This window comes from Mustela putorius, unplaced genomic scaffold (genome assembly GCF_011764305.1).
Source record: "Mustela putorius furo isolate JIRA1106 unplaced genomic scaffold, ASM1176430v1.1 tig00000145_pilon_pilon_pilon, whole genome shotgun sequence".
NCBI lineage: Eukaryota > Metazoa > Chordata > Mammalia > Carnivora > Mustelidae > Mustela > Mustela putorius.
Window position 1 is genome coordinate 32,607,156 of NW_025421294.1, and position 11,778 is coordinate 32,618,933.

An 11,778-nucleotide genomic window follows, 5' to 3' on the forward strand; every position below is an offset into this window, starting at 1 on the left:
AGATTTCTTGAGTGTTCTTGGATGGATAGCAGGAAAAATCAAATCTGCAAGATTGCCTTTGCCTGTTGTGGACAGGCACAGTAACAACGTCCATACAGTCCTGCCTTGACCACTGAAAGCATCGAATATCCGGAAGTATTTCCCAAAATCCATATAAGTATCAAAATAGTTCAATGTTGCCTATAAACCAATCAGAGGTAATTATATTGTTATTCTAAAATACTTGAGCTATCTTCTTACTGATAAGTGATGGGAAAGAAAATTCAGTTCTGCAAGCATGTTTTCATAAACACAAAGAAAACTAATTCAAATCCATCATGATTTGAGTAATTGGTTCAATTCAAACTTAGTGGCTGGTAACAGCACTAGCTACATTCCTTTCAAAGGCTACCATTTATAAAATGAAAATAAATTCAGTGGATTTCAAGCAGAAGCATATTCTGGGAAGACCTAAATATAAAGAGTCATTTCAGAGAGTAATTAGAAATCATGATGCTTTCATCAGTACTTTCAATGGAAATTTTCTCGTGATGCTTTGCTTGATGAGTTTTTGCCATTAGGATTCCCCCATACAACAACTAAGAACCTATACTCAAGCATTTTTACCATTTTGAAGTCTGGTCATAGTGAACCATAATGTAATTTCAAGACTATTTCTATTGTCAGCAATTGTCATTTATGTTGGCTTTTCTAGTTCTCTGACCTCTTAATTATCTCCAGAAACCACTCCTCCACTATAGTCCATTCCTCAATTAGCTTGGTCCTGTCTCCAAATGACCTTCCATAAAATCCACAATCAGCAAAATCTTAATATAAATAATTCATAGATAAAACTTTGCTTAAAATATGCAAATAGATTATAAACATATGAAAGAATGAGTCTAATGGAAGGACAGGAGTTCATAGTTAACGACAATGTAAGATGTAGAACAATCCAAATAATTGCATTGTCCTGCTTCTCTTTCAATTTCCCTGTGCTTGTATTCTTACACACATAAAATGGGGTTAATAATAGTACCTACCTGTCTCTGAGGGTTGTTGTAAGGATTAAATGAATTAAGTTCATATAAAAGAGCTTAAAATCATTCCTGGCACATGAAAATATAGGCTATTACATAAGTACAAGCTATTACATAATCACAAATATTACTTTCATCTTTTGTCTTCTGATTGCACCAATGATAATAGCACATCTTCCCATGATAAAGTACATTATAATTTTTCATTTCTGCATAAAGCCAGCAAATTCAAATGCAAGTATAATTTTAAAACCTACTGCCTACGCTCAAGTTGGAATGGAAACCTTAAAGAAATATTGAGGTCTATTCTGAATCATTAATGTTTAGATCACAGTTATTTTTTATCAAATCTTCGCTCTGTGCCAAACACTTCAGAGATGCTTCCCGTGTAGTAATTTATTTAATCCTCACAAACAAGGTATTGTTGTCCTGATTTGGCAGCTGAGACATAAACTGGTTGTAGAACTTGCCCGATATCACACAGATAGGAGGGGATGGGTGGGGGATTCACACAAGGGCAGCTGGCCTCTGGAGGCCATTTGATTATCCTCTATGCTGTTTTTGATATGGATTGAAAATTTCTCATTTCAGTTCCTGAGCTAATAGTTACTATTGTGCAATCACAGACCAGTCAGTTTTAAGTTATTCTTGGGAGAATTGCTCAAGTTCAGATCCTTACAAGGGGCACGATTTTATTTAGCAAACTTTTATAGAATCTATGTCCTATCCCCCTAATTACACGTAAACCTCCACGAGGAGCCTCGTATCCTCCAGAAAGTCAAGTTTGGTCTAAGGCATATAAGAGGCCTGCCATAAATATATGGGCTTATGGGATGATTTCCCCATCTGATTGTAATTCCAGAATTTGGGTTCCATGAGGTGATCTTTCCACTTCTGATTTAGGACTGGTTTCCCCCTGAAGGTACTTCTCCCCAGCACCGTACATCTGCTCAGTCTGCCTCACGTTCCATAGAGGTCCCCACCTGGCAAGGCTTTGTCTTCATTCTTCTGAGAGCCATCTGCCTCTCTCATACTTTTAAAACAAAGTTATCACTCAGCCCTTGATGGAAATCTGGAGCTCTCCAGAACACGTTAGCTAAAGATGTCAGGTGGAGACATCAAGATCTTCCCAGGAGTCCTGGGTTGGGCAACACAACTCAGATCATGCATTAAAGGACAGCTTCCTTGCAGGTATAGAGGGCGCTAAGTTCCTATCTTTAACCTCTGTCCAACAGAGACAGCTCAATCTATACATGTAGCTTTCATTAAATTCTATGACACCAAAGTAGCTGTGATATAGAAGCAGCTCAATAATACAAATAATTCCACTCAATAATACAAATTCCAATTCTGCCAGTTCCCAAATTCTATACACTCGGGCAATTCACTAACATTTCCAAACCTCATTTTTCCCAGATGGAAAACGAGGATGGGTGTGCTAACCTTCCCCATAGGCTATCCAGGAGCATGTTCTTGCACTTTATTTAACTCCTGGGAACATTCAACAGCAGAATATGCCTTTTAAAAGGCTTAGTGCATAAGGCAATAATGAGGAATCAGAATCATCATTCGTGAAGACTCGTCCTATCTTCCCTTTCTCCCTGACTTTCTCCTCTTCTTTGAAACACTAACCAGTAGACTGGCCTTTCAGAAACTTCACAGAGCAGTGAAACATTGCAGATGTCCATCTGAAAGCATGTACCCAGCCAAATGGTGATTAAGACCTATCAACCAAAAACAAACTGCAATGGGTTTATGCACGTAAGCATCCTCAGCCTCAAAGATGAGGCATTGCAATATGGCTAAGTTGACTGCAATATGGCTAAGTAGGTAGAGGGGGAGAGGCTGGGGATTTGGAAGTCAGCTATGTGGGGAAATCTTCGGGAAGCATTGCCTCTCTGCCCATCATTCTTTCAGAGGCAAAACCTGAGGCCCAGAGTCATCTTCAGCCACTGAACTACCAAAGCTCTCCAAGGGACAGTGGAAAATTCTTCTCCAATTGTGTTAGCAACACACATTTTTTGATATAAAGCAAATGTTTCCTCTCCTGTGGATTCAGTATTCTTATTCACGGTAGCAAAAGCCATTTCCTTCTCATTCACTCTAATTGTAGAGCCACCTTAGCTTGTATTTGGTTGTGATAGTTAAATACTATTGATAGGGGGGAAACTCCACAAATATGAGATGTCTTCAAAATATTAAGTACTAATAAAAGGTGATGGAAAATGTAACCTCCCCAAGGCAGTTAACTCACTTCCCCTCAGGGCATCACTTTCTTTGTGACTGCATTTGAGAGCTCACTATTTTATATTGCAATTCAGAGGTCAGCAAACTTCTCCTAAATGGCCCAAGAGGAAATATTTTCAGCTTTGTGGGAGAGACCATTTTGGTATTTACTATGGAACTCTGTTGGAGCATGAAAGCAACCATAGCTAATGCACAGGCAAATGAATATGTCTGTGTTCCAATCATACTATTTATAGACACTGAAATTTAGCCTACATGTAATTTTTCATGTTTAAAAAAATGCTATTTTTCATTTGACTTCTCCCCCAATCATTGAAAACTGTAAAACCATCCATAGCGCACCAGGCGGACACAAACAGGTGGGCCAAATCTGACTCCCAGGTCATAGGTCCTCTACCACTGTTTTAATTCATTTGTAAGTGCTTTGAAGGCAACAACTATATTTTCCTCAACGAAGTACATGAAAATCAGATGCTTCTAATGTCAGCAATGAGTATAAATGGTAAGGAGCACATGAATATGTGAAGCAAGACAAGGAAAGAGAGAGGAAGGAAGAACAGGGGTATGGGTAACTGAAAGGTCACATCCTTAAGAGATGCTCAAATTGAATGCACCACTGTGCAAGCATTTCTTGATAAATTATTTGGAAACGTTACCTTTGCTTTTTACTTTTAGAATTCGGGTCACAGTTGAACATGGATTGCTCAGCAGTGCTTCAAGAGGCTGCTGGGGCCTCGCCGTGATTAGCATCAGAACTGAAAAGATGGGCTACGAGCCATGATTGTTAATGGAAGCAACAGCTTTGTACCATTATCATTCTGCATGACAGGCAGAGAGGAAACAAATCCAGATAGAAAGAAAGAAATCTCAAGCCTGTTTATGTGCCTTGACTAGCCTTAGTGTTGAAGAGTGTTTTCAGAATAATTCAAATAAGGCTCCATCTCTCTGAACCTAGGAAAAATCTTGAGATAAGAGATTTCTTCAGAGTTGCATGGTGCTTGTGGGTTTCAGTTGGGCCTCTTTAGCTGCAGTGAACGCTGCTGGTAACTTGTGGTGTCAGTTTATCTGGTGCCCAGGGGAGAAATGGGCTCTATGCCAGTTCAGAAAGTTTCCTGCTTGTTACTATCCTGATCACCATAGATACATCCTTTCCAAATGAACAGCAAGATCCCTAGGAGAGCTAAAGCAAGGCATAAGATAAAATCTTTAACTTTCTAATCTACATACCTTTTAAAGAAATCACACTATTTCAGCTAGAAATTCATACAAATGAGTGCCCACCTACAACTCTCAGGGCCCCTAAAACTTTAGCAACACCATACATAGAAACTCCAGACTATTTTCACTCCAGGAGGAAAAAAATCTCAGTATTTTACCAGATTAGAATAAACATTGGGTATCAGGTAGCATTCCTCAACATTTATTAGAAAAATACTTAGGTGACTTAAGTTGGAAGAAAACCCCATGTACTTTCCATACACACACACACACACACACACACACACACACACACACACTAGATCTCCTGTCCCAATATTTATGGTCCTCCCACAGTAGATAATATGTTTGTGCCTAATTCACTACTAGAAGGCAGTTCACCTATTAGATCTTTTTTTTTTTTTGGAAATTCACTGAAGATTATGCTAGCCCACAATACCAATAACTGAGGAAAGAACGTTGAAAATTTTGATGAGTTTTAACAACTACGTGAGTCGTCTTCTCCTTCTGCATTGGTGACTAACAAAAACATAGGAAATTTTGCTACAAGAAAAATAAGGTATGAACATGACTCAGAAAAATCCAATCAAAAAAGTACGGTCCTGGGGTGCCTGGATGGCTCAGTGGGTTAAGCCGCTGCCTTCAGCTCAGGTCATGATCTCAGGGTCCTGGGATTGAGTCCCGCATCAGGCTCTCTGCTCAGCAGGGAGCCTGCTTCCTCCTCTCTCTCTCTCTGCCTGCCTCTCTGCCTACTTGTGATCTCTCTCTGTCAAATAAATAAATAAAATCTTAAAAAAAAAAAAAAGTTCAGTCCTGGAACACTCCTCTCATTTAGAAATTGAAGTGAAAAATAAATTTACTTTGTTTTATACCTTTCAGGAGCAACCCAGATTTGAACCTAAAGCTCTTTCTTTGGCTTTAATATAAACTCATTTTCTACCTCACATAATGCAAGCTCTTCTTTCATGTTCCTTAGGCCAACCACACTTCTATCTTCTCTCTCCAAATATACAGCTCTTCCAACAATATACATACCCTAAAATCTTGCTAGCCAGCACTGAAAAAATGTGGGGGTATCTTCCAAATCTACTTACTCTGACTATGTGGTCTCATGATTCTTAGTTTACCTTCTAGAATAAGTAAATATCTACTAAAGTAGGTAGATTATATCACCTTTTTCATGATACAGTGTGAGTATTTATTTAGTGGAACTACTGAATTCTTAACATGTCTATCTTTGCACAAATTATATGTTTTAGATTGAGATTTAAGGTAGCATAGGAACTGAGTTTAAATTATTTTGTTACTCAGAGTTGTCCCTAGACACTCTCTTTGGGGTTGACCACTTGTATTGTTAGTTCACATGATGACTTGTGAAAGAACTTTCTGTATTTCCCTGTATCAAAATTTAACAACTTTGGGAGTACCTGGGTGGCTCTGTCAGTTACACATCTGGCTCTTGATTTCGGTTTGGGTCATGATCTCAGGGTCGTGGGTTGGGCCCTGGACTCAGCATGGAGTCTGCCTGAGATTCTCTCCCTCCTATCCTTCTGCTCCTCCTGGTACTCTCTCTCTCTCTCTCAAATAAATCAATAAATAAATACCTAAAAAAAAAAAAAAACTTACCAATTTCAGAGGCACTCTGCTCTGAACTAGCTGTGAGTTAGGAGGGAGTTGAGATCAGTACAATGATGTTAATGGATATTAATGTCTTAACATATTGCTTTCTCTGGAATATTGTGCTTTAATCAGGATCATATTGAAGAAAATCAGAATGGCAGGAATGAACCTATATCAGAGATGGAATTGTAGGCAAAGAGGGAGATATATTTCAACCTGAGAGCTTTCTCAAGGTTCTCATATACAAGGAAAGAGGCACCTCACTTCCCACCAAAGCTAGCTTAAATAGCCTAGCCCACTGGAGCACTTAACACACAATCTTGATAGTAATATGCACAGATTGTAAGTGAAAAATATTCATGGCAAGTAGTAGACATGGCAATATTTTTAAGGTTATGATTGTAAAGGGCCTCTTAACATAATAATTCTCGATAATGAAAAGCCTCTATGTTGAACTTATTTAAATAAAGCTGTAATTATCTGAACTTCATCCCATTGGCCATATGCTTCAACTATGCATGGACTTACGAAAGTAATTAGTCAATTCACGAATTTCAACCCACTTTTACTCCTAATCTCAAAACTTAATTTTAAAAAATTTCTTGTGTAAGTAATTCATTCTTAAGTAGGTCATTAGTTGCAGTGAGAAAGGGGAAAAAAATCATTTATTTGCCTTTCAAGTAACTCATATTTCAGCCAGGCTTCGCTAATGTTTGCCCTTGTGGTCTCTAATAAAGGCATAAGCAAATGTTTCTTAAAAAGGTGTTTCGGCCAAAGACAAAACAGTGATCAATGACTGCATCAAGGAAAAGTAGTTAAAAAATTCATAAATCAGTGTTCAGTTTATATTCCTATGAATAAAAAGGCAAACAACGTTCAGGTTAAGCAAAACCACTGGCCTTTATTACAGGTATAAATATTTGAGATTATTAACTGAACTTGTCACTGCTATTAAATTCCTATGAGCACTCAAAATTTTAATGAAGGCAGAACATTTTGCATTAAATAAACAAATTTTTTGGCAATGAATATGCATATTTAAATGGATCTTAAGTCATAAATGTGTTTAGGTTTTCCCTAGATGCAAGTAATAACAAGAATTCCCTTTTTATGTGGGCCATGCATAAATATATATTTATTTAGACAAGCTTTCAGGAAGAATTTAGAAATGTCTTTATAAAAAGTGACATTGTTTAGAAATAGTGACAGATATATTTCATAAATATATATCCAAAATATTTAAAGGGGATGGCTCCTCACATTTTTAATTATATTCACTGACTTTTCTGATGAGAGAAACTCTTTTTGCCAGAATTCACTATTTATTGCTTAAAATGTCTCATTTATTCACAGACTCATTTAGAAGTCATTTATTTTAATAATTACAGCTGAAGGTAGGGAGTATAAGTCTCTCTCTCTTTCTCTCTAATTCTCTTTCTCTTCCAGTAAGAAGGCAGAATGATTTGAGGAGTAAAAGAAGGAAATCTAGCTTTCTACAAGACAATACAATGTTGCAGTCTGCCCAGAAACACTACTTTGTGTCTAGTTCTTAAGATACTTATATCCATTCAGGCTTAATTACTGTTAGTTGGAGGCTCTAGGGATCAAAAAACAGGCTAATGGATATCTGAAAGAAAAAAGAGCATAGTAAGCTTGAACATGGCCACATTCATTTCTAGATCCCCTACCCGCCTGTGGGGAGCTGAGGGACTGGTGATGGGTCCAGACAGGAGAACTGACTTGAGGACATGAGTAACGACAAGATAGGGGCATGCTTTATCCAGACCTAGCTTGCTTTTCCTGGGAGTAAAGGGGCCCAGGCTCCTTCAGACATATTATACCAAGTATTTCTTCCAGAGCCCTGCCAGCTCATTTCTGCGATCCCTCTAAATGGACTAGCGAGGTGGGAATGATTCAGTACACCAGGAAACTCTAAAATCCACACTCTTCTAGCAATAATAAATAAACCTTTAGAGTTCTGATGGTCAGGCAATTAAAAAAAAAAAAAAAGTCCCTTTACATAGAGTACTGATGATTTATATTTTCATGCCAGGAAGGCAAAATGGACAGTTTGAAAAAGATTATGTTGTTTCTGGAGGGTTTTGATTCCAACAGGACAGCAAAGGGAAATTCCCTATCACCTCAAGGCCATGCAGCTCCAACTCTCTCCAGGAGTTTGCCCTTTAAAAGTCCCTTTAAGGCAGGAGAGTTTTGATAGCATTCCCTTTCCCCTCTCTTTCATGAAATCAGGTGAGGAAACCTCAAAGCCTGAGGTGCTGAGGTGTGGGGACAAGAGTGTGTCACCTCTTGACACCTGGCATTCCGAGCTTAGTGTAGAAGATGAGGCTACATCTCCTCAGGGAATTTTCCACAGCAGCCGATTAGCTACACCCTTGCAATGGGGTTTCAGGGTATTCAGGTCTCATTCTCTTTTATCTGTTTGTGTCCACTGGCACACACACAAGACAGCAGAGAAAAGCACAAGATGCATTGGTGTTTCAGCTGGGCCATAGGTCCTCAGAGGACCCTGAAGGCGTGAGGAGAGGCCGTGTAAAAGGACAATGGACCGGCCAGGGAGGCATCAGCACATTAGTCACAGCTCCCATCCATCAGGAACACTTCTGGGGTGAGTGGGTGCGGTGGTGCAAGTGTGAATGAGAAGTGGGAATGCTCTCACACTTCATTTATGGATTTCACAGCATGGCGATGGGGAGTGAAAAGATTATTCACAGGAGTCTCACCAAAGTTTTCTTCTAGACTAATGGTATTCCAAAAACATATTCACCTAAGTATTTTGAATCATGGGGGAAATGCTGAAATGGATAGCATTAATTGCTTTGTATGAGTGTATGATATATACACACATATATAATCTTACATCATTTCAAACCTATATTGAGTTACAAATGAAAATGCTGTCAAGTTTTAAAAAATAAAAAGTAAGAAATAAAAATTATAAAAACAGAAAAGCTCTAAGTTCAAATAATAGAAATATAGTATATATATTAATATGTAAATCCACAATACACATAGTATATAATATGCAAATCAATCATGAGTATATTAATATGCAAATATGCATTATTTGTTAATGTGTGGGTTCATATTCAGATATATATATATATACATGTATAGATAGTCTGACTATTCTAATCATCTTATCTTAACATTAATGGGCCAGTCATCCTCCCTCAGCACTGTTTTTCCTTCCACGGTAGACCTAGAAATTCTTAATGACCAGGAATTTGAAATCTCCTCAGCCACTTTACATATTCTGGGATCTTTAAACTAGACTTAACATTTGTATTCCAAAATATAATATTTCATAAAATCATCCTTTACAATCCCATCCAAAGTGGTAGTCCAAAGTAACAGAGTCACTCATTAAGCAGGGTACTTTGCTGAGTATATACACACAGACATCCAGACACACAGACATACACTTGACTGAGTGACAAGCTCAAGTGACTTTGCACATCGGGAGTAAAAACAACGGCCTCTCTCAATCCCACCCCCAGGCACCTCTCATCTCTGGGAGAATAAAAAAGAGGCAGAAACCTTAGCTCTGACTATTTACCCAAGAGATTGGGATTTAATCTGCAAGTAACACAGATTGCCTAAAAGTAACTGGATTTAAAAAAAAAAATTCTGCTATTTGGCAAAATGAGAAAACAGAAGCATTCTATCCCAAGTTCAAAATTAAAAAATAAATGAAGTTGCATTTATTTTTCACCCTTGAAGTTTATGACTGTAAGTTACACAACCAACGGTGTGATTTTCCACTTCATTCACGTTATAAGATTCAGAGCTGATGTTCAGAAACTTTAGGAATATCAAATGGTACTCAAAAGAGTTGGTTATACATAAGATAGGAGTTTTGCTGGGTGAATGCAAGCAGTTAAAACTCTTTTGTCTTTAAAAGAAAATTTTGATCTTTTAATTCATATGCTTTGTGAAAGTTACTGTCTGAGAGTATCAAAGTGGTCTTGTCCTCCTTGTTGATTTTCAACTAAATAACAGGATTACAGCTTATGTTTTCTAGATATACCAAAGAGACTCTACAAAACCACCCATGACAAATACTATTTTCTTAAGGATAAACCACAGAAGATATCAGCTAAGAAATACATTTTTAAAATCTGATATCAGAATTTGAGGCATAAAACATTAATGTAGAAACTACTTTGTCATAGGGACAATGAGAGTCCTCTATGTTAGCAAATAATTCAGGGAAAATGCAGCTGAAGTATTTCTGATCTCTCCTAGTCACGCAAAAGTAAACTTAAATTGATTTTTTTCTTTAGCATAACAAAAATCATCTTCAAACTTCACTAGTATCTTTTATAAACAAAAATAAAGACAATTGTTTTCATTTCAATAATTTCCATTAGTTATCATTTTTTAAAGATTTTATTTATTTATTTGACAGAGAAGGATCACAAGTAGGCAGAGAGGCAGGCAGAGGTGGGTGGGGTGGGGGGGAAGCAGGCTCCCTGCTGAGCAGAGATCCTGATTCGGGGCTCGATCCCAGGACCCTGAGATCATGACCTGAGCCGAAAGCAGAGGCTTAACCCACTGAGCCACCCAGGTGCCCGAGTTATCATTTTTTATCTGTCAAATCTCACCACAAAAATTAAGGAGACAAGACTTTAATAAACTGAATAGATTAAATTTGACAGCACTGTTCAAATTGTCTGAGGGAGCGCATGGATCACAATCAGTTAGGAAGAAAGAATACCCACCGTCATGGGTGTGAAGGCATGTTCTACTTACTGGGTGTCATTGTGGCTGAGGGTGCCATGACACATCCTCCTGATGGGCTAAGGCAGGAAGAAAAAAAAAATACATCACCCATGAAATTCTCAAAGACGTTCCCTAATCCTAACTACTTACATGTTCTGAACTGACTGTAGTTAAACTAAATAGCATTAATCTACACAAAAGGAAGCCTACCAGAACAATCTAATAACTGCATATTTCTTTGACAAAATTGCTAGGATTCTAGATCTTAAAACTAGTAAATATAGGTGCATGATTTTGGAGTGGCCCATGTGAGGAATGGCAATCAGAAATTTCCCAGAATTGAAGTGAAAATCACAGATTCATATACCTCACTTGCCAGTGTGAGAAAAGATTCTATGTCTTTCAGCATAATTCTCCATACAAAGATCAGGGGATTCCTTAAAGCAAAACTGAGCTACGGACCTAGTCCTTTGTTACAAGGACCCTGTTCTCACCCACTGCTCCATCAGGGAGAGAGATTCCCATCCTTCCAGGTTCCCTACCAGGGGTTACTTTGATACCATCCTTGATTCTTAATTATCATTAATTAAGAATTAATTATTATGATCTCTTAAAAGTGGCAACCAACACATTCCCAGGAGCATACCCAACCCTCATTAATAGAGAGTGAATGATGGGATATAAAGAAGATTTACTCTTATTCAAGCAGAATTGTGTTTCCCCCTTCATTCTTGCCTATGGGAACAACAAGCTCTTACCAAGACTGCAATAAAAAAAAAAAAAAAAAAAAGACCTGATCTTTCATGTACACCATAGTATTTTACTATGCCATCATTTGTTCTCATTGTATAGTATACCATTGTGGATCTCATCAGTGGTTTCAATGATCTGCACTGTATCTATCTCTTCCCTCTGGGTGCAGGGAAGGCTG